The following is a 23,686-nucleotide window of genomic DNA, read 5'->3' on the forward strand; positions in this document are numbered from 1 at the left end:
ATTTTAAAATGAAAACTATAGACCAATATCCTGTTGAACATAGACACAAATTCCTTAAAAAAGCACTAGCAATCCAAATCCAATAGCGTATAAGAAAAATAATATACCATGATCAAGTAGAATTTATACCAGGAATGGAAGCAGGGCTTAACACGTGCAAATCGATAAACGTGATACATCATATCAACAGAATGAAGAACAAAATCTGTGTAATCATCTCAATAGATACACTGAAAGCAGTTGATAAAATTCAATGTCCCTTCAATAAGAGCCATACATTACAAACCCATAGCTAATATCACACTTAATGGGGAAAAACTGAAAACTTCTTCGCTAAGAACCCTAGAACAAAATAAGAATGGCCACTCTCACCACTCTTATTGAACCCAGTACTGCAAGTTATGGATGGAGCAATTAGGCAAGATAAATAAATAAAAGGCATGTGAAATGAAAATCAAGAAGTCAAATTGCTCATGTTTGCAGATGATTTGATCTAATATATGGAAAAACCTAAAGACTTTTTAAACTTCCCTCATTTTATGGCATTTTCTGCATCCCCAAAGTGTTGGCATGTTGTATTTTCATTTTCACTTTCCTCAATATATATTGCAATTTATTTTGAGTTTATTGTATGACTCGTTGGTTATTCCAGACTGTTTTGTATAATTTCCATGTGTTTGTGAATGTTACATTTTTCCTTCTGCTATTATTTGGTGTTTCATTCCATTGTGGTCAGAAAAGATAATTTGGTATGATTTCAATCTTCTTAGATTTGTTATGTGTTGTTTTTTCAATGAACCTGTAGTCTATTCTGGAGAATGCTCCATTGGCACTTGAGAAGAATGTATATTCTGCCACTACTAGGTATAAAGTTTTTTATATATATATATATATATATATATATAATCATATATATATATATGATTCATTTGGTCTAAAGTGTTGTTCAAGTCTTCTGTTATTGATCTTTTGTCTGGATGTTCCATTTATTATTAAAATTGATATATTGAAATCTCATTACTGCGTTGCTATTTGTGTTATCAGTTCTGTCACTGTTTGACTCACATATTTAGGTGCTGTGATACTATATTATAATTGTTTCATCTTCTTGTGAATGGACTCTTTTATCATTATATAATGTCCTTCTGCTCTTGCAAATGTTTTTGGCTTAAAGTCTATTTTGTCTAATATAAATATAACCACCGCTACTCTCTGTTGGTGCCATTTATATGCTCTTTTGTTTTTTTCCTTTCATTTTCAGCCTGTTTGTCATTAAGTGTAAAATGAGTTTCTTATAGGAAACACAGTCAAAGCTTTCCTTTCCTCTGAATAGACCTTTTAGTCTATTCAGTCACTCATTGTCTTTTGTTGGTAAACTAATCCATTTATACTTAAGTTAATTACTCATAGAAAAGGTCTTATCTTTGCTTTTTTAATTGACACATTGTAACTGTACATATATAAGGTAAAATGGTACATTTTCATTCATATATCTTTTGTGTATTGATGAAATCAGGGTATTTTTCATATTTATCACCTCATGAATTTACTATTTCCTAGTAGTAAGAATATTCAAAGTTTCTCTTCTACCAATTTTGTAATATACAGTATCTTACTGTTAATCATCATCACCCTACTGTGTGCTAAAACACTAGAACTTATTTCTCCTATCTAACATGTCACTCTGTACATGTTTACCAACATCTCCCCATCCTTTCCTCCTCCACCGCCTCACAAGTCTCTAGTAACTACTGTTCAACTCCCTGCTTCCGTATCAACTCTTTTTTTTTTGGGGGGGGGGGTATTCCACATATGAGTGAAGTTGTGCATTTGGAGTCTTCTGTGAGTTTTGGAAATTTTTATATTTCTGTGAAAAATGTCATTAGTATTTTGACAGTGATTTTATTAAATCTGCATATTGGTTATCGATATTTTAAATCTGTATGACCATTTTAATAATAATCATTATTTCCATTCATGAACACAGGGTATCTCTCAATTTGCTTGTATCTTCTTTAATGTCTTTCATCATTGCTTTACAGATTTTAGTATACACATCTTTTACCTCTTTGGTTATGTTTATTTCAGGCATCTTATTTTTGTAGCTATTGTAAATGAAATTACTTTATTTATTTACTTTTCAGATAATTTGTTATCAAAACATAGAAATACTACTGATCTTTTCTACGTTGCTATTTCATCATGTAATTTTACTGAATTCATGTGCTAATTCTAATAATTTCTTTGGTGAAGGCTTTAGGGTTTAGTGTATGTAAGATCATGTCACCTGCAAACAGAGACAATTTATTCCTTTTCAGTTTTGATACATTTTATTTTTTTCTCTTGCCTTATTTCTCTGGCTAGGGTTTCCAGTAGTTCGTTGATTAGAAATGACAAGAGAAGGCATCTTTGTCTTTTTCCTGATCTCAGTGGAAAAGCCTTCAACTTTACCATTGATTATGATGCTGCCTATGGGTTTGTCATGTATGGCATTTATTGTGTTGAACTTCATTCCCTATATACGTAGTTTGGTAAGCACTTTCATTATAAAAGGATGTTTAATTTAAAAAAAAAATTGTGCATCTATTGAGGTGGTTATATAGGTTTTTGTACTTTATTATGCTTTTATGTTTTAGTAAATTTATAGATTTGCATATGTTGAACTCTACTTTCATCCCTGGGAAATGGTACTTTTAATATGCTATTCAATGCATTTTGCTAATATTTGAAAGGATTTTTTCATGTATGTTCATGAGCCATATTGGCCAGTAATTGTTTTCTTATAGTGTCCTCCTCTGTCTTCGGTATCGGGATAATTCTGACCTCATGAAGTGTATTTGAAAGTACTCCCTCTTTCTCAATTTTTTGGAAGATATTCAGAAGAAATTCTATTACGTCTTTAAATGTTTGGTAGAATTTAGCAATGAAACTGTCGTATTACTGACATATATAAATTGATGTAATTTATAAAGATGTACACATTTTAATATTTTCCTTATGTGTCAACACATTTATATAGCAATATTTTTATTTTTATATTTTTATTTTTAACTTCCATAATGAAATAATATTGATTTATTATTATAATATTCTGCATTTGTCAATATAGCTCCCTTTACCAATTTTATAGGTTGAAATATTTTTATGTTGTATTTGGTGTCTTTTCATTTCAACTTTAAGTATCCCTTAAGTATTTATTATACAGTGATACAGTTTGGATATGTGTCCCCAGTAAATCCCACGTTGAATTGCAATTCCCAGTGTTGGAGGTGGCACCTAGTGGGAGGTGATTGGATCATGGGGGTTGATCTCTCATGTGTTGGTTCTGTCTTCATGATAGTGAGTTCTCACAAAATCTGGTTGTTTAAAGTGAGTTGCACCTTCTCCCCTCACATTGCTCCTTCTTTGGCCACGTTATATGCTGGCTCCCATTTTACCTCCTACTATGAATAAAAGCTCCCTGAGACCTCTCCAGAAACTGAGCAGATGCCAGCACCATGCTTATACCACCTAAGAACTGTGAGCCAATTACGCATTTTTTCTTTATAAATTACCTAGTTTCAGGTGTTGTGGGAAGTCAGGGACCCCAAATGGAGGGACCGGCTGAAGATGCAGCTAAGGAATGTAAATTGTGAAGATTTCATGGACATGTATCAGTTCTCAAATTATACTTTTATAATTTCTTATGCCTGTCTTTACTTTAATCTCTTAATCCTGTTATATTTGTAAGGTGAGGATGTACATCACCTCAGGACCACTGTGATAATTGTGTTAACTGTACAAATTGATTGTAAAACATGTGTTTGAACAATATGAAATCACTGCACCTTGAAAAAGAACGGATTAATAGTGATTTTTATGGAACAAAGGAAGACAACCATAAGGTCTGACTGCCTGTTAGGTGGGGCAAAAACAGCCATATTTTTCTTCTTGCAGAGGGCCTATAAATGAACATGCAAGTAAGAAACATATGGCTAAATTATTTTCCTAGCAAGGAATATTAACATTAATACCCCAGGAAAGGAATGCATTCCTGGGGGGAGGTCTATTAAGGTCTATTAAGGAATGCATTCCTGGGGGGAGGCCACTCTAGGAATGTGTGTTTTATGCAGTTGAGATAAGGACAGAGATACTCGCTGGTCTCCTGCAGTACCCTCAGGCTTACTAAGGTGAGAAAAAACTCCGCCTTGGTAAATTTGTGGTCAGACTGGTTCTCTGCTCTCGAACCTGTTTTCTGTTGTTTAAGATGTTTATCAAGGCAATACATGCACCACTGAACATAAACCCTTATCAGTCGTTCTGCTTTTGCCCTTTGCCTTGTGATCTTTGTTGGACCCTTATCAGTAGTTCTACTTTTGCCCTTTGTCCTGTTCCCTTAGAAGCATGTGATTTTTGTTAGACCCTTATTAGTATTTCTGCTTTTTGCCCTTTGAAGCATGTGATCGTTATCTTTGTACCTATTCCCTGTTCTTACACCCCCTCCCCTTTTCAAATAAAAACTTGCTGGTTTGAGGCTCAGGTGGGCATCACAGTCCTACTGATATGTGATGTCACCCCTGGTGGCCCAGCTGTAAAATTCCTCTCTTTGTACTGTCTCTCTTTATTTCTCAGCCTGCCGACCCTTATGGAAAATAGAAAGAATTTATGTTGAAATATTGGGGGTTGGTTCCCCCAATACTCAGATATTTCTGTTTAGTCGTAAAAGAATGGACTAACACATATAGCAAGTGTAATGGTAATGAATTTTCTCAACATTCATCTGAAACAGTGTTTATCTCAACTTTATTTTTGAAGGACGATTTTGGCAGATACATTATTGACTGCAGGTTTTACTGTTTGTTATTTTTCACATTAATTATATTATTTAAATCAGGTCTGAAAGTCTTCTACTGAGAAATCCTCTGGGAATCTTATACAGACTCCCTTGCATGAACCACTTTACCGTGCTGTTTTCAAAATTCTCAGTCCTTATCTTTTGACAGTTTGATTTTAAGGTATCATACTATGAACTTATTTTTATTTATTCCATTTGGGGTCTTTTGGGCTTCTTGAATCTGTATATATTTATTTAAGTAATCTTTCTGCTTCTATCTCTTTTCAGAAATTTCATAATGCATATATTGGTTTGTGTAATGTTGTCCAATAAGTTTATGTTTTCTTCACTCTTTCCTTTTTTTCTTCTCTTAATGGATAATTTTGAATTCTCTTTGAATTTCTGATTCTTTCCTCTGTTTTGGCAAATCAATTATTGAATTCCTCTAGCAAATTTTTCAGTTCAATTAGTGTATTCTTCAGCTCCAAACTTTATTTTTTATATATTTGCTACTTCTCTGTTAAAATGTTTATTTTTTTCTCACAAAACATTTATCTGACTTGTTAAGTGTCTTTATGAATGTAATTTAGAGAGCTCTGTCAGGTAAATCATATACCTGTTTCTTTGGGGTCAGTTTCTGGAGACATATTTTGTTCCTTTAGTTAGGTGATGTTTGCCTATTTTATATGTTCTTTCAAATTTTGTGCTGAGTTAATGCAATTGAGAAGACAGCTACCCCTCCAAGTCTTTAGGGTCTAACTTACAGAGAAAAACATTTTTACCAATCAACCAGGCTAGAAGATCTGGCACCTATCAAATATTTTCTGTGTATATGGTTTCTCTAGTAGTGCATAGAAAGTCCTAATTAGATTAATTTGCTGTTTTTATTTTTGAGAGCATTGTAATCTTCTACTCATTGTGGGGTCTTTCTGGGGCTCTGAAACCTCTCTGGTGCAGTGGCAAGCTGACTCAATGTTTTCTTTTCCCAGTGGCCATCAGGCAGCTCCTCATCACTCCCCCAATCAGGCTAAATAAATATGATTTCCTTGGGAAGACCTCCCATAACCCTGATCTCCAGAAACACATTCTATTTCTCTGTTTCTCTTTCTCTCAATGTAAGTGAAGGATGAGGCAAGACAAATCAATCCCTGAGATCACGTTCTGAAAAGTCAGGATGTTGGAAGCATACTCAATACTTTTATTGCCTTCCAGGGAAGAAGTTTCAAGTTCTACATCCTCAGTTGAACAAAGTTATGTTGGCACCTGTAAGCCACCTGCCTTTTTCTGTTTTTCTTAGCATCCTGCCAGGTCTCCAATTTGTTCCAGCTTCATCAGTACTGTGAATGAGGAGTGAGGAGATACCAAAACAAGCCCTTAAGTTAGAGCTTTGAAAACTTGCACCATTGGACCTATGTTCTAATATCTCTTTTCTTCTCAAGGAGGAATTTGCAGGCCAGGGCTGTCTCTCTTGGCACTGAGCTGTGAAGGCTAGGTAGAGGCGCTGACGTGGATAAAGTAAAATTGCTCTTTCTACCCATTTCAATGTGGCTGTTTTCATCTTTGTGCTTGTCTGGGGTACTAATATTTTTAGCTGGATTATGGAAAACTCATGAAGATATTTTAGTTTTCATATTGTGGTTAAATCAGTGTTTCTATGCACTTTTTATTCTGCCATCTTGTTGACTCACATGATATTTTCTTAATCTTGATTTTTTCATCTATTAAATAAATTTGGCAGTGACTTTCAGAAAGCTTTTTTTTGATTCATAGTCCATTTTTGCTTTTATTCTCTATGCTACTGTAACACCTGAAATACACTTCTATAGTACCCACAGTAACACAATTTATCTTCCAAATTGTGGCACTTTGGATAGTAAAAACAGATGATTATTGTGAATATTCAGAATGCAATTTTTATTTATTAAATTTACTTAATAATGGTATCTAATTCTAAACATGCTTCTCTGTTGAAAATGATAATAATGTTTTTATTTTAAAAAGTAAGAATCACTATAGGGTATCCTTAAATTGAGCTCTCAAGGTTTTACTCACAATCCACAGGAGGCCAAGAGCTTGGTATGAAACACCTGTAGACCATTTGGTATTGAAAAGAGATGCAAAGGCTCCAGTGAGGGTAAATTAATACAAGCTATATTTTATATGCATAATTTATTGCTATTTTTCCATTGTTTAAAATAATTGTTTAAACAAATTGTCATAAAGACATGAATAAGTAGTGAGATACTGTAGGCATTTATAGCTTTGAAAACAGAAAATCATTTTATGAGATTACCTTTATGATCTTGGGAAAGTTTCCCATTCCCAAATCATACTAGATTTCCTTAATGTGACATTTGTACTTTTAAGCCTGTTTAACTAGGTTAGGGAAAGGATTGTGAAAGTTCTCAGCATGGTATCTTAAACAAAGTAGGTTTTGATTAATATTGGCAATGCTTCCTTTCCTTGTGGTACCAATGTCACATAAAACTTAAGAAAAATTATAAGATGTACTTTTGTTTTCTGACAAAACAGAAAACAGTTAATCTTTTCTGTGCTTTGACAACTATAAATTGGAAGACAAATGCATAGACTTAGCTATAAATGAACCTTATAGAAAAGATCAATGGTTGCAATTAACAAAGGATGATAACCAAACTTACTCTTATCTCTTACAGAGATGGTCATTCTTTAATACATGTCTTTAAGGAAAAAAACAGCAAAGATAAGCCCTTAAACCTTATCTGTGCTATTAAACTGCAGATATATATATATTTTTTCTCTAGGTACCTTAGAGACTATTTCCTGTCATTCTCATTATTTAATCAGCTTAACACAGATGACTTCCAAATTAACTGTGGTCTAAAATTCTAAGATTAGAAACTTTGTGTCATATATTTTATAATATAATAGAAACTAATGGAAAAAATAAAATATATATATATTTGGAGAAATAATTCTAAGGAACATTAAATAAAGTAAAAATAACTACAAATAAGGTAAATGAAACTACAATATCTCTGAGGAATGAATAAAAGGAAGCTAATGGCTTTGCTAAACAAAGTACCAATGCTTTGTCATAGGCATGGTAGATATGCGGTACATCTTTTCCAGTATAAAATTTATTTCATATAATGGAAACATAATTAAAAGTAAAACATAAGTGATTTAATGATGCTTTACTTTTGCATTTATAAAGTTTTTGAGTAAATAAATTTTGTTGGCACATTTATATAAATTTTTGGTTGACAAAATACCATTATCATAAATGTAGTAATCCCTATAGTCTGAATTTTCTTGCTCTTAAACAAGTTAATCTTTCTTTATTGGCATTCATAGTTTATACTTAGCCAGTTTTTTCTCAACTCTATTGAGGTAGAATTGATAAATAAAAATTGTATATGTTCAAAGTGTACAACATGATGTTTTGATAAATGAATAAACTGTGGAATGCATTATAATATATACTTTATGTTTAAGGGAAAATATTTAACTACTTATTTCAAATTTCTGCTTGGAGTAATTTAATATGTCTAGTTTTCTCTATATAAATGCAGTCTCTACTCAAGTAGGTGTTTCCCACTTCCATGAATAAAGTGAATATTATTACCAATTATCCAAGTGACCCACGGTCAGAATCTAGGAATCGTTCTTGATTCCTACCTTTTTCATATTATCCTTTGTTAATCCATACACAAGTCCTGTATATTCTTTATTCACTGTTAAAATCTTGATCTGGGCCACTATCATTGTTAGCTGGACTAGAAACAGCATTCTAACTAGTTTCTTTCTTTCCTTTTTTTTTCTCCTCCTTTAGTTCATTCTACATGTATCAGCAAGATAAACCTTCAAATATAAATGAGATGATGTCATTTACACACTTAAATTTCTTCAAAAGCACTCTATTGCACTTACAGTTAAAATCTAGAAATTTTTTTTTAACCCTACAAGTCCAAATATAATCTGTATTTCCTAGTTATTTAATCTTATTTATATATTCAAACTAATTTGGCACATTAAACCACAAGCACATTTATATTCTTTCACTTTCTTAAACATGTCAAACTCCAAATAATTTCTTATTTCATGGCTCCTTTATATACTATTCCTTCTGCTTGGAATGCTCTTTCACTCATTGTTTGCATCATTACCTTATCTGTTTTTTAATTACAATTTCTTACTAGGAATTTCTTTGAAGCCTATCTATACATAATGCCGCACACTCTTTCATTTCCTCAGGATTTTCTGTTTTCTAACTTAATTTTATAGTACCTCACAATTTGATTTTATTTGTTTATTTTTTTTTTTTCAATTTTAACTTGCCTTTTATATATCTACCCCTTTAGAATATCCATGAAGCAGAGCAGAATGTCTTCTCTCTGTTTAATATGGTGCCTGGCACATGAAAAGTTTAAAAAAACACCTATTAAATTAACACTTGAATTATTTTCAAGAATTAGGCCTCTTATTTTTGTACTGAAAAAATGTCCTTTAAAACAAAAGATACATTTTTAGATCCTACAAAAACATGCTGCAATTCTAGCAGTTTCATGGTACTTAACTCAATCCTCCAAATTATAAAGTTTTCATAGTGTATGCTTTAGTTTAAAAAGGGACTAGAAAACAGAATTGAATGCTGAAAGCAGCATCTATTGAAAGCTCACTGTTTCCAGTGTTTCATAGTTCATTTATATCTATCTTAATATATATTCCCTATAATGTGAATGCTATTATCCCCCATTTTGGAAATAAAGAGTGAAATTTTTTGTGGTTTATAAAAATGGCCAAAGTCATTATTACTCATAAATGGCAAAAAAAAATGGAATTTTAGCACGTCTATCTGGCATCATGGTTTATTACTTTTCCTGATATAATATTGTCTACAGCCACAATTATTATTAGGGGAATAGATGAGATTTAGCTCTAACTTCTCTAACCCCAAACCATGTATTCTTTTCATTATAATGTAGCTACCATATGCACGCTGAGTCTACAATTTGAACAAGTTACAATAATTTATATTCAAACATATATTTATCTTTTATCTTAATTTGAAAATTAACTCCAAATTATTATGATTTTAGAAAATATAACAGTCGGCCAGGTGCGGTGGCTCAAGCCTGTAATCCCTGCACTTTGGGAGGCCGAGACGGTGGATCACGAGGTCAGGAGATCGAGACCATCCTGGCTAACACGGTGAAACCCCGTCTCTACTAAAAAATACAAAAAACTAGCCGGGCGAGGTGGCGGGTGCCTGTAGTCCTAGCTACAGGACTAGGACTGTTGTCTTTTATTAATGTCTATAAATAAAACTTTAGAAACACTAACTATCCATTAGAATAAAAGATAAAAAATACGTATATAATTTTAAAAATGTTAAGACTTCTGCCAAATTTTATCTTTGTTTTAGTAAAAATTAAAGGAGTACAAGTGCAGTTTTGTTACATAAATATATTATGTAGTGGTGAAGTCTGGGCTTTTAAAAGTGTAACAATCACATGAGTAATGTATACTATGCCCATTAATTAATATCTTATTCCTTAGTCACCTCTCATTCTCCTACCTTTCTGAGTCTCCAACATCTATTATTTCACATTCTATGTCATATTTTAATTTCTCTTAGGAAGTATGTCTTCAAAGTTTATGATTTTTATTTTTTGGAGTACAAATTATACAATTTATATTCATATGAGTTTTGTAACTTCATTAAATCATCTCAAAAACAATTTTTCTCTCTTATTTTCTGAAAATCTTCTGCATTAAAATAACTCAACATATATGCCAGACTGTGAAGTTATTTTACTTCAAACTGTTTCTAGGTGTTATAAGATGTATATTATGCTCAGAAAAGTTTCTTCCTTTCATAAAAGAAATTGTAGTACTTCAATGGGATTGTGCATATCTGCTATTTCTCACATCAGTCTCTGGGATAAAAAGAAAAATATCAAAAATGAAAAACAATAAAGTACCTTATAACTTTGTTTAATTTCCTTCACTGACACTAATGTCACCCAAAATGTCCAAGAATATTGTGTGTCAAAATTATTTCTATTATACACAAAAAAATTAACTAATGGATATTGATATTAAAACTGTATCAATGGTAAAAGCACATCATAAACACGAGTTGATGTTATAGCTTTAAAAAATTTTTTTGAATTAGTTACCAACATAAAAGCTTTCAGCAGAAGTGCCTTAAAAATTACATGCTGCATTGCCAAGTAAAGGAAAATATTAATTGACTTCAGCTGACAAAAACACATTTTAACAGCATAAATTTGTTTTGTATTGTAGAAAAGTAAGAGTCATTGAGGCGAATAATATTAATGACATGGTTTATTTAGACATGGATCATTTGAATAGTTTGAAGTAGTTTCAGGTACAACTACAATTACCTTTAATGAACAGCTAGATGTTACCATTGATACTTGACATTGTAACCAGATTTGGACTTTGGCTTGTTATTAGAACATCTAATCACATTAGAAAATCCAAATTGTACAGCTATCTATTAAAATGTTAGAGAATATTTTTGCCTTAAAAACAGTTAAATATTTATGCCTGGAACAATTTCAGTGGGAAGGTAAATCTTTATACTCTCTGCAAAGGTTGAGCACCTCTACTGGTTGGTGTGTTAGTCTGTTTTCACCCTGTTGATAAAAACATACCTGAGACTGGGAAGAAAAAGCGGTTTAGACTTATAGTTCCCATAGCTGAGGAGGCCTAAGAATCATGGCAGGAGGAAAATAGCACTTCCTACATGGTGGCAGCAAGAGAAAATGATGGAGAAGCAAAAGCAGAAACCACTGATAAACCCATCAGATCTCATGAGACTTATTCACTATCAGAAGAATAGCATGGGAAAGACCAGACCCCTTGATTTATACCTCCCCCAGGTGCCTCCCACAATATGGGGGAATTCTGTTGCTGCAGTTCAAGTTGAGATTTTGGTGAGGACACAGCCAAACCATGTCATTCCACCCCTAACCCCTCCAAATCACATGTCCTCACATTTGAAAACCAATTATGCCTTCCCAACAGACCCCCCAAAGTCTTAACTCATTTCAGCATTAACCCAAAAGTCCACAGTCCAAAGTCTCACCTGAGACAAGGCAAGTCCCTTCCACCTATGAGCCTGTAAAATAAAAAGTAAGCTAGTTACTTAATAGATACAATGAAAGTACAGGAATTGGGTAAAAATACAGCCATTCCAAATGGGAGAGATGCGCCAAAACAAAGGAGTTACAGTATCCAAGCAACTCTGAAATCAAGTGGGGCAGTTAAATTTTAAAGCTCCAAAATTATCTCCTTTGACTCCATGCCTCACATCCAGGCCACACTGATGCAAGAGGTGGGTTTCCATGGTCTTGGGCAGATCCACCCTTCTGGCTTTGCAGGATACAGGCTCCCTCCCAGTGCCCTTTATGGGCTGGCATTGAGTGTCTGTGGTTTTTCCAGGCCCAGGGTGCAAGCTGTCAGTGGATCTACGATTCTGGACTCTAGAGGACGGTGGCTCTCTTCTCACAGCTCCACTACACAGTGCTCCAGTAGAGACTCTGTGTGCGGGCTCCGACCCTACATTTCCCTTCTGCACTGCCCTAGCAGAAGTTCTCCATTAGGGCCCCACCCCTATAGCAAACTTTTGCATGGGCGTCCAGGCATTTCCATACATCTTCTGAAATCTAGGTGGAGGTTCCCAAACCTCAATTCTTGACTACTGTGCACACACAGGCTCAACACCACATGGGGTGATTTCAGACTTGCATGGATACTGTAACTCCTTTGTTTTGGGGAAACTCTCCCATTTGGAATGGCTATATTTTTACCCAATACCTGTACTTTCATTGTATCTATTAAGTAACTAGTTTACTTTTGATTTTACAGGCTCATAGGTGGAAGGGACTTGCTTGTCTCAGTTGAGACTTTGGACTGTGGACTTTTGGGTTAATGCTGAGGCTTGGGGCATCCACTCTCTGAAGCCACAGCCCAAGCTGTATGTTGGTTCCTTCCAGCTAAGGCTGGAATGGCTGGGACACACGACACCAAGTCCCTAGACTACACACAAAATGGGGACCCTGGGCCTGGTTCATGAAACAAAATTTTCCTTATGGACCTCCAGTCCATAGGAGGGGCTACCATGGAGGTCTCTGACATGGCCTGGTGACATTTTCCTCCATGATCTTGGGGATTGATATTAGGTTCCTTCCTACTTATGCAAGTTTCTGTAGCTGGCTAAAATTTCTCCCCAGAAAATGTTTTTTTTTTGTTTGTTTGTTTTGTTTTGTTTTTTTTGTCTATCATATAGTCAGACTGCAAATTTTCCAAACTTGTATGCTCTGCTTCCCTTTTAAAACTGAATGCCTTTAAAAACACTCAAGTCACTTTTTGAATGCTTCCTTGCTTAGAAATTTCTTCCACAAGATACCCTAAATCATCTCTCTCAAGTTTAAAGTTCCACAAATCTCTAGGGCAGGGGCAAAATGCTGCCAGTATCTTTGCTGAAACCTAACAAGAGTCACCTTTGCTCCAGTTCCTAATCTCCATCTGAGACCACTTCAGCCTGGAGCTTATGTTTATAATGCTATCAGCAATTTTGTCAAAGCCATTCAATAAGTCTCTAGGAGGTTGCAAAGTTTCCCATGTTTCTCTATCTTCTTCTGAGCCCTCCAAACTGTTCCAATCTCTTCCTGTTACCCAGTTCCAAAGTCGTTTCCATATTCTCGGGTATATTTTCAGTAACGCCCTATTCTACTGGTACCAATTTACTGTATAAGTCCATTTTCATGCTGCTGATGAAGACATGTCCAAGACTGGGAGGAAAAAGATGTTTAATTGGACTTACAGTTCCACATGGGTGGGGAAGCCTCAGAATCATGGCTGGAGGTGAAATGCACGTTTTACATGTCAGTGGCAAGAAAAAAAATGAGAGAAGCCAAAACGGAAACCCCTGATAAACCCATCAGATCTCCTTAGACTTATTCACTATCACGAGAATAGCATAGGAAAGACAGGCCTCATGATTGAATTACCTCCCCCTGGGTCCCTTCCACAACATGTGGGAATTCTGGGAGATAACATTCAAGTTGAGATTTGGGTGGGGACACAGTCAAACCATATCAGTTGGAATAATAAAACATTATTGTTTGGATTAAAAATAATCTTTGCACATGACTATGACTCATTGTTTTCTTCATTGGAATTCATTGGTGTCAACTCATAAAATTGCTGAACAAATTATTTTCTGTTACTTCTTAGCTAAGACCTTGGGCCATGATGTTTCAGGAGGTTGTGTTAAGCAATGTGGGCAGAATAAGTCATCCATTACAGAGATAATCACAAGAATTCAGGGCTCTGATCAAGCTTATTGATTCTACTTTGATAGATATGTTTAAAGAGTAAAGTAAATACCTGATACCAAAATATGTCATGTCAAATAGATATCTTACATTCATAATTGATTGGAAGATGTTTTTATTTATGAAAATTAGATATGTCTTTCATTTCAAGACCTTAGAATCAGCATTGTGTGTGCTGCCATTCAGGAAGAAAGAGGCTAATGATGGCAGTGCCCACTCCAGACAGCCTGTTGCTGCTATCAAATGGGCTGTAGCAGGGATGTGCAGCTGGAGCGGCATGTTGTGTGCAGCTGGCGAAAGCAAGGGACAAGTGGGAGCCCCACCCTTTCTTAGTTGGGGTAGGAACTCCCCAATGGCTGCTGCAGCAGCACAGCTGCACACCTGGGCCTCCCATTCCATGGAGAAGGCAGGAACCACCCCCATCCCCTGAACAGCTGCAGCTTCCCAAACTGAAACTGAGGCTACTGACTCAGGCATCACTGCACTCTTGGGGGCCCAGGAATGCTCCCCCTCCCCCTGCAGGCTTGGAAGTGCCTGCTCCCACTGCCTGGCTTCTCCCTGGTGTTGGTGCCCTCTCCAGTCTCACCCAGGGTCAAGCCTGGGTGCCATAAATGTCAGCAGGAGGCAGACAGTCCCCTGCGTGAAGGGGCAGGTCCCTGGTAAGGCCACACCTTCAGGACAGGGTGGGCCTGAAAACTGGGACCAGGCTGTCTGTCACACAGACTGGAGTGGGGACTTGTGTTACCTTTTCTGGGCTGCCTGTGGCCACCCACGGACCAACTGGCATGTACTTCCTCCCCTCTGAGACTCACAAAAGCTCTCCCCTCTAGTGTTAGCCAGAGCAGAAGAGAAGATGGAGAGATGACAAGAGGACCAGTAGCAGAGAGAAACTACCCTCTCTGCTGAGAGTTGAGCATTTGTCAGGGATGACCTGCCTGCAGAGAGAAGCTGATAACTGAAAACAGTTTAGAGCACTGTAAGACAATTAGTGTCCTATACTAACGTAATGCTTTAACAAATCTAAAATATATGGCATTGAATTAACAGTTCAGAAGTTGAAATCAAAGGAATAAATATGGCAAATTGGGAAAATGGACATCTATGTTATCTTGTGGCAAAAATTTGGTGAACTCTCACCTGTTATAACTTGAACAACAGATTGTGGGCTCACTACTGTATCTCTAGGGTAAGGAGTTGTAAAATGCTACAGTATCAATTTTTATTTACAGTTACTTGCTGATTTTAGCAACTTTTCAAAAAAAAAAAAATGAGATCAGAAAAAATGGCTGATTTTAAAGTAGAGATAAAGGGACTCACAGTATTTGAGAAGCCAAGTGCTTCTGGATTATAAACAGTGGGAGGTAGAACTAAAATAGGCCTAGAAAGACAAAGGTTCAAGACTTCTCAATTAAGAAAGACTCACTCTTAACGTAAAAAACAGATTAATACTATTGCTTTTTAACAAGAATATTGCTTCGGGTGGCCTCACACAGCCAATAGTAAATTAAATATGTAGGGGAATTTCTTAGTCCATTTGGTCTACTATAAGGAAATATCATAAACTGGATACATTTTATACTATAGAAATTTCTTTATCACAGGTCTAGAGGCTAGGACTCCCAAGATCCAGACTGAGGCAGAATTGATTTCTGTTTAGGACCCATATTTAAGATGATGACTTCTTCCTGTATACTTCACATGGTAGAAGAGACTAATCAGCTCTCTGAAGCCTCTTCTAGAAGGATACTAATCTAATTCATGACTACTATGCACTTGTGATCCAATCACTGCCTAAAAGCACAACCTCCTAATATCATCACATTGGTGATTACATTTCAACATATGAATTACAGGGGGACACAAACATTCAGAACATAGCAGGAAATAAAGCATATTTAAGAATTACATAACAAAGAATTTGGGTGGTTGTTGACATAAGAAATGTTTTTGAGCCCAATATTGTATTCATGATTCCAAGATGAGTTTTAATAATCTGGAAGTTAAATGGAACATTTTTAAAGCTCTCTGAAAGTTTTTGTTTGTTTATTTGTTTGTTTTTTTTAGTTTGAGAGAGAGGGAAGGTGGTGAAAAAATACTTTTGAAGTGAGATAAGTAGTCTAGCTGTAATTAAATGCAATCAGTTTATGAATCTAGCACGAATGGCTTTTGATAATTTTATAATTTCTTTTTCAGTGTTCCTGATAACCTAGGTGATAATATTATATGGAAAATTTTGCCATTAATGACTGAATAGAGAAGTATAAAAGTTGGACATCTGAAGGCAGATTCTGGAAACTTTCTCCTATTTGTGTGCTTATATTCTTTCTTTCTACATGTACACAGGAATAACAATGACAATGATTCTTAAAGCTTGGTATGTGCACTGCTGCATAAGTATTGGTACAGGAGCTAGAAAGAAATTATTTAGGCAGATAGTGAGGGTGAGAGAATGCTCAGTAAGGTTCCCTTTTCATAAAAAACAGCCACAAAATCATTTCTAATATAAAGTAGCCTGAAAAAAATCAAGCTGCAAGCATAGATAAGCAAATACTTGCATAGGTAAATGCTGACAGCTGTGTCAATAGAAAAGGCTACCTGAAGGCCAGGCATATCCAACCAGGAGGCTCCATCTTCCCTTTTCTTTGTCAACCATGTGTACTGTAAGGAACACACAAGATGGCGCCGGTCAAGTAGAAAACTTACCTGCATAATAAAATATTAGGTTGGATAGCCAGCTTCTTTGCGTGCTATACAAACATCACACCTAGTTCAACCAATCTCTCATGCTCTATGTAAATCAGACACCACCTCCTCAAGTTCATCTATAAAACCCCGATCATTTCACCATGGAACTGAAAGACCCACTTGAGAGCACCTCTCTCTCTGCAAGAGAGAGGTCTATTCTCTTTTCTCTTTCTTCTGCCTATTAAACATTTGCTCTTAAACTCACTTCTTGTGTTTCCACGTCCTTGATTTCCCTGGTGTGAGACAAGACCGGGTATTTACCCCAGACAACAACGCTATTTCAGTATCACCTAAGCCTTACCAGAAATGCAAATCCTCAAGCTCCACTCAGACCTACTGAATCAGAAATTGTGAAGGTGGAACCTGGCAATCTATGTTCTAGCAAGCTCTCCAGGTAATTCCAATACACAGTAACATTTGTGAACCACTGAGCTAGGATTAAATATCTATGCCTAAAACTATTCTATTTTAATGCATATCAAATAAGCATTTATGTTGATAAATTGTGGCAGAGTGGCACATAAAATACTGATTCAACCTACAAAGAAAACTATAGATTTGAGGATATGTGGTAGTGAAGAAGTGTAAATGGTTTATCAGAAATTGTATTACGAAAGATATAATGAGTCTGGTCTCAGAAAGCTTTGAAATTTGTGAAACAGGCAAAAATCCTGGAGCCACAAACTTACAACAGCAGAAAGCAGTGCTGTTAAAGATGTACATTTCTCATGGAGGACATACTTGCTATAATCCTATGTAGTTGCGGCCACGGAGGATAATGGATAAGAAAGACCTTTCCACAGGATAGAGCCAAAGGAGTCTTCATAGTGCTTATTCAATAGCTGTAAGAGATTTAAAATATCTTCAACACAAGAAGAAATAATACATGCTCAAGGTGATAGATATTCTAAACACACTGATTTAATCATTGTGCTTTGTATGAATGCATCAAAATATCACATGTAACCCATTAATATGTATAATTATTATGTACCAATAATTTTTTTTTTTTTTTTTTTTTTTTTTTTTTTTTTTTTTTTTTTTTTTTTTGAGACGGAGTCTCATGCTGTTGCCCAGGCTGGAGTGCAGTGGCGCGATCTCGGTTCACTTTTTTAAAAAGAATTCTACAACTCTTATAGGACTACAGGCGCTCGCCACTAATTTTTTGTATTTTTAATAAATCGGGGCACTGTGGTCTTTCCTGACCTTGTGATTTTACATACAATGGGCCTTGTACCAATATTTTTATATATATATAACTCTTATATATATAAATGCACTGCTTTTCTCACACACACACACACACACACACACACACACACACATACACACACACCATTTTTTGTGTGCATGTGTACTTGGACAAATGAGACATATTTGCTCATTTATGAATTAATAATTGTTGTACTACAGAAATCTGCCTATAGACCATAGATTTTGAACTTGGAGTTTGATGCAATAAGTAAATGGAAATTTATGCTGTCATGTTTTGGGAAGGACTGAATTAATTCTAAGTGTGAGGACAAGAGTGACATGTATATCTGAAGATCAGATTGCTAAAGAAAGTGAGAACCAGCCTTTAAATTTATTCTTCCGTTTCACTTTGAAAAAATAACTTGACTATCTTCACACTGTTTGCATTTAGGTATTGCCATGTGGCTGAGTTCTAGCCAATGAAACTTGAACAAAGTATTTTTGCTGCTTTCAGACCTGCCTCTAAAACTTGTGCTCCACCATTACCCCCTGCTCAGGTGGCACTGGCATTGACAATTCTTAAATGTTATTTTGGAAGCCATATATTGAAGACTACAAAGCCTGCAATTGCCTAGTACTTGAATAACTTCATGGAAAAGAACACATACATCACAACCAGTTGCCAACCCCAACCCCGCCCCCCCATCCCAAGATCTGCATCTACTTGGACTGCTATGAACAAGCAATATATGTAAACTGTGTTAACTTATAATATTTGAGGCTGTTTAGAAAACTCTCTTTAGCTTACTTATAATAAAAAAGCCTAAATATAATAATATATTCAATAATACAATAGAACATGACTGAACTCAGAACCTCAGAAAATAATTTATAATTCTACTACACCATGCTGCTGGTAATAACTTTTAAAAAGTAAAATCTCTAATACAAATTTATTATTGACATGAACTTTTCTCTATTATTACATTTATCCCCAATATGAATGTATATTTCTAGCTTTCTTTTTAACTCAAAGAAATACTAATTAAATAGTTACTTCCTATTAAATGCTGAAGCTTTAGAAATCAATGAAAACCCTCTACTTACAGGTTAGATCAGATGACTGAAGAACTGTATTGGTGAGGCTTATGCACAGACTCAGTTTATATGAGGACAGAAACTTCTTCATAGTCACATGCTGTACACATAATTTTAGTAGTTTATAAACTTATATCACTAGATTAAAATGCATATAGATTCCTAGATTTAGGTCTTGTTTAAACAAGTTGGAAATTTGTTCAACTAACTAGGTGCTTTTAGGGAACTCCAGATTTTTTTTTTTCTTCTGATCTTTTATCTAATCCCTAAAAGAGGAGGTTGGATTCATGATCTTTTAGGAACTTCTGTAACATATGAGATAAACATTTCCTATGCCACTCAATATGTCACACCTCTTATCATATGCATTTGTGCAGTTTTACTATTTATTCAGAATTCAATAATAGAAGTGCTTGTACCCATTTTATCTTCATATTTGCTGCAGCTTTCATTTTAGTATCTTATATAGTTGCTCATGAATATTTGTACAATGAAGGAGTGGCACTTTCTGATGTCAAATTCTTTGCCAGAATTCTGAAGAGTAGCGTAGATAAATCAGTGTGGATAGTAGCATGGATCTATACATTCTACTTTAAGGTTATAACAAATGATGGTAGTGATGAGTTGCTTCGAGAAACATATATTTTATCTAGAATAAGCCAGGGCAACTCAGCTAGGTTTTACATTCTTGTATGGGCTGTTTTAGATGTACTTTCTTACTTACATCCTTTTAATACCTACTTTTTAAAAGGACCATTTATTTGAAAAAAGGAAACTGAATAAATGTTTTGTGTACATTTTTACACCGAACAAATAGTCTAGAAATAAGTTTCAATACAAATTGAAACATCCTTTTAAAAAAGTTCTTTACTATCTACTCATTGACCAAATAAAGAACTTATTATTTCTAGCTTAGATAAATTAATAAATTTTCCCAATTAAACTTGTTTTTTATGGAGTAGGGCTGAGGATATATCTAATTACATCTCAGCAGCTTACATAATTCAAAGAAAGAAGGAGATGATGAAAATAGTAGGTAACATGAATTAAACACATCCCAGAGACCCTTACATAATAAAGCATTATAGGAAGGGAGAAAGGTGGAGATGTTGCAGAGCTAAGGATAAATATGGAATACTATTTATTACAATTACAGTAACTTTCCCACTGGAAATACTGTCAATGTTGAGCCACAGGGCTTGGTAGCAGACACTAATTTTAGGTTCATTTAGTATAACCTCCATAATTTGGGGTCCTTGTATTCAGAATTCCAACCTGAAACTATTTACTAATGAAGACAGGGCTAATACTACTTAAATTCAAAAGTGATGACAAAGCCAGAAGAAGGAAGAAAATTAACAGTTTACTTAAGAAAAACACTACATTGTTATATTTCAATATGTTAGAGAAATTACTCACACCTGTAATTCATTTGTACAGCAATATATTCATCACAGAATCAATTGCTAAATTGGAAATTAACCAGTGGATTTTTTAACTCATTTGGCTCCCTTCTGAAAAATAAATTAACACAAAAATGTCCTAAATGGTTCTGTGGTTTGTTTGTTCTTATTGTTGTTTCATAGTAGTCATATAAATGCTTACATTGTTGCAAATAAAACCTACCTGTATTCACGTAACTATTTGGGTTTAAGTTTTGAATGGGTTTAACTTAACTATCGTAAACAGATGGTTATCATTCTTTACCAAACTAGTTTACAGTCAGAAGCTGTGATGAAATACAAAAGATTATGTAGTCAAGAGACCTTGGTTCAAATCTAGCTTAATACCTGATTGTATGCAACTTTATGCAAGTTACTTCATCTGAAACTTGAAAATACTCTATTCTGTTGTCATAATGGAGAAAATACATGTTTAGTGCCAAATGTAAAAACTTAGAGTGAGCACTTAACAAATATTATTTATGTTTTTAAAAGTTAAAAGTAAAGTTTACATTTCTTTGTCAATGAGCTTTGTCTCTTTATGAAGCTATGTTAAACATTCTGATTTTATTTAAATTACTTGGGTTTTGAAAATTCTGTTCCCAAAAAAGTAGACTTTGAGACAGAGATTAACATGCAATAAGATTTATTAGGAAGCTCTTCAGATTAATAACTTTGAAAAAAAGAGAAGGAATCAGGATTGGACAGAAGAATAAATTGAGCTTCAGTAACTCAGCTGACCCCATGAGGAGCTCTAAAACTAGTGTAGACCTTCATAGTTAGTCTGATGACACCAGATAAAGTTGCCCCTGGGATGTAGGCACACCTTGAGTGAAGCAGTTATGTTAAGCCTAGGGAAACTTCCAGAAAAAGTAATAAACTGGCAACACTCCCAGCAACTAGAGGAATAAATCCTACAATCCTAAAGGGGGACTTGGATGATGCATAACAGAAAGGTACATCACAGTGATTAAAAATCAGACATCCAAAGTGTCCCTGTTTGTACAAATACAATCCTACATCTATTAAACCCCATAGTCTCAGAACAAAAGCTCCTTGATCTAATAAACATCTTCAGCAAAATTTCAGGATACTAAATGTATGTATAAAACAACTAGCATTCCTATACACCAACAACATTCAAGGTGAGAAGCAAATCAAGAATGCAATCCCATTCACAATAGCCACGAAAAGAATAAAATAGCCAGGTATATAGCTAATTAAAGAGGTAAAATATCTCTAGAATGAGAATTACAAAACACTTCTTAAAGTAATTGGAGATGACATGAACAAATGAAAAAACATTCCATGTTCATGGACTGCTATTCCTATCAAACTACCAATGATATTCTTCACAAAACTAAAAACAACAACAACAACAAACTGTTGTAGAATTCATATGGAACTAAAGAAAGGCCTGAACAGCCAAGGAAATCCTAAGAAAAAAGAACAATCCTGAAGGTATCTCATTACCCAACTTCAAGCTATACAACAAGACTATGGTAACCAACAGAGCATGGTGCTGGTACAAAAGCAGACACATAGACCAGTGGAACAGAAGAGAGAGCCCAGAAATAATGCTGCACACCTACAACCAATTGATCTTTGCCAAAATTGACAAAAATATGCAACAGCAGATGAACTCTCTATTCAATAAACCTACAGAAATCAACTGAAGATAGATTAAAAACTGAAATATAAAACCTAAAAATTTACAAGAAAAAAACAAACAACCCCATCGAAACGTGGGCAAAGGATATAAACAGACAGTTCTCAAAAGAAGACATTCATAAAGCCAACAGACAGATGAAAAAATGCTCATCACCACTGGCCATCAGAGAAATGCAAATGAAAACCACAATGAGATACCATCTCACACCAGTTAGAATGGCAATCATTAAAAAGTCAGGAAACAACAGGTGCTGGAGAGGATGTGGAGAAATAGGAACACTTTTACACTGTTGGTGGGATTGTAAACTAGTTCAATCATTATGGAAAACAGTGTGGTGATTCCTCAAGGATCTAGAACTAGAAGTACCATATGACCCAGCCATCCCATTACTGGGTATATACCCAAAGGATTATAAATCATGCTACTATAAAGACACATGCACACGTATGTTTATTGTGGCACTATTCACAATAGCAAAGACTTGGAATCAATCCAAATGTCCATCAGTGACAGACTGGATTAAGAAAATGTGGCACATATACACCATGGAATACTATGCAGCCATCAAAAAGGATGAGTTTGTGTCCTTTGTAGGGACATGGATGCAGCTGGAAACCATCATTCTCAGCAAACTATCGCAAGAACAGAAAACCAAAGACCACATGTTCTCACTCATGGGTGGGAACTGAACAATGAGATCAGTTGGACTCGGGAAGGGGAATATCACACACCGGGGCCTATCACGGGGAGGGGGGAGGGGGGAGGGATTGCATTGGGAGTTATACCTGATGTAAATGACGAGTTGATGGGTGCTGACGAGTTGATGGGTGCAGCATGCCAACATGGCACAAGTATACATATGTAACAAACCTGCACGTTATCCATATATACCCTAGAATTTAAAGTATAATAAAAAATAAAAATAAAAAAAAATTTAAAAAAAAACTTTCAAAGCTCTGGAAGGTAATACTATTCTGGACGTAAGACCTGGCAAAGATTTAATGATGAAGATGCCAAAAGAAACTGCAACAAAAACAAATATTGGCAAATACAGCTAAAGAGCTCTACAGAGCAAAAGGAACTATCAACAGAGTAAACAGACAACCTACAGAATTAGAGAAGGTAATTGTAAACTATACATCTGAAAAAGGTCTACTATCTAGCATCTACAAGGTACTTAAACAAATTTACAAATCAAAAACAAACAACCCCATTAAAAAGTGGGCAAAGTACAAAAACAGATACTTTTAGAAAGAAGACATAAATGTGGCCAAAAAGCATATGAAAAATGTTTAGCATCAGTAATCATTAGAGAAATACAAATTAAAACCACAATGAAATGCCAATCAGATAGGCTATGATTAAAATG

Source organism: Macaca thibetana, chromosome 2, assembly GCF_024542745.1.
Source record: "Macaca thibetana thibetana isolate TM-01 chromosome 2, ASM2454274v1, whole genome shotgun sequence".
NCBI lineage: Eukaryota > Metazoa > Chordata > Mammalia > Primates > Cercopithecidae > Macaca > Macaca thibetana.